The following is a 2,043-nucleotide window of genomic DNA, read 5'->3' as shown; positions in this document are numbered from 1 at the left end:
TTTTCCCTTCTCGCTCGCGCTTTCTCTACTTCTCTCCCTCTCTCTCTCTCTCTCTCTCTCGCTCGCGCTTTCTCTACTTCTCTCCATCTCCCTCTTGACCGCGCTCTCCCTACTTCTCCCGCTACTCCCTCCCAATCATCCTCTCTTTGTTCCTCCTTCTGTCTGTTTGTTCGTCCTTCACACTGCCCTTCCCTCTTTCTCACTACGTAATCTCACATAAATAACGTTACTCTATTTCTTCGTCGTGATCACAAGATGTATTCTGTGACTATAAGCGTGATGACCGCAATACGTCGCATTATGTAATAACAACGCGAGATCAACACTGACGCCTTCCATGACAGCTTTATCGACGAAAGAAGAATACACATCAGAAAAAACAGATAGCTTACGATAATGAGGAGTCAGAAACGACGCGTGAGATTGATGCACTCAAGGTCGTCAAGAAAATAGATCCAAGATCGCGGAGAAATAAACGATATATATAAATAACAATAACAATAACGATAAACATAACAATAATAACAATAACAATAACAACAACAATAACAATAAAAATAAAAATAACAATAACAATAACGATAACGATAACGATAACGAGAATGATAACGATAACGATAACGATAAGGATAACAAGAACGATAACGATAACGATAACGATAACGATAACAATAACAATAACAATAACAATAGCAATAACAATAACAATAACAATAACAATAACAATAACAATAACAATAACAATGACAATAACAATAACAATAGCAATAACAATGAAAATGACAATAACAATAACAATAACAATAACAATAACAATAACAATAACAATAACAATAACAATAACAATAACAATAACAATAACAATAACAATAGCCATAACAATAACAATGACAATGACAATCGACACGGCTGAAACGCGAAACACGGAAAAAAAGAGCGCGCGTTTGAAGGCAGATCGACTGTATTCTCGCTAGAAACCATGAAAGATTACAGCTCTCTTTCTATTCAACGACAAAGTGCGATCACATTCGATTCTCAAAGCATTGTTTTTTCCTCCCAATTACAGGCGGGCGCGCGTGCTTTGTAGCCATGAATCGTCTGCTCGTGGATCACGCTCCGTTTTAACTCGAATAACATTTGCCCCCGGGCCCCTCGAGAAAACATCCCAAGCATCATCATTGTCCGTCGCCATAGAAACAAGCATCGGATGATTGACGGGTGTCTGCGAACCTCGGCTCTTATATATATCACAATATCATTATATATATATATATATATATATATATATATATATATAATTATATATATGGCAAAAACAGGTTTGCAGAGAGTCAAGCGCGGTAACGCGTTTGCAACTTATATGGCTTCCTAAGGCAATGTTAGATAATTTACTGAAGGTAATTACACCCTCCGCGCAGCACTCCTCACACGGGCATGTACGGCACACACAAACTCCTCACACGCGATGTACGCACGCACACACTCCTCACGCGCGCATGTACGCACGCACCACACTCTCACGCGCGCAGTTACGCACGCACACACTCCTCAGCACGCGCATGTACCACGCGCACAACACTCCTCACGCGCGGCATGTACGCCACGCACACATTCCTCACACGCGCACTGTACGCACGCAACATTCCATCACGCCGCATGTTACGGCACGCACACACTCCTCACTCACCGCATCGTACGCACGCACACACTCCTCACACGCGCATGGACGCACGCACACACTCTCACGCGCGCATGATACGCCACTCACACACTCCTCACACGCGCATGTACGCACGGCACACACTCCGTCACGCGCGATGTACGCCACGCACCAACTCCTCACCACGCGCAGTGTACCACGCATCACACCTCTCAACGTCTTTCATGCCTCTCTCTTTCTCTCCCCTATATCTCTCTCTCTATCGTGTCCTTGCTCCGCGCGCTCTCTCTCTTCTCTCTCTCTCTCTCTCTCTCTCTCTGCTCATCTCTTTCTCTCTTCTCTCTCTCTCTCTCGCTCTCTCTCTATATTATTATATAATATAT

This window comes from Priapulus caudatus, unplaced genomic scaffold, assembly GCF_000485595.1.
Source record: "Priapulus caudatus unplaced genomic scaffold, Priapulus_caudatus-5.0.1 Scaffold1789, whole genome shotgun sequence".
Taxonomy (NCBI): Eukaryota; Metazoa; Priapulida; class Priapulimorpha; order Priapulimorphida; family Priapulidae; genus Priapulus; species Priapulus caudatus.
The sequence above is the reverse complement of the archived record's forward strand: the minus strand, read 5'-3'. Positions refer to the sequence as shown.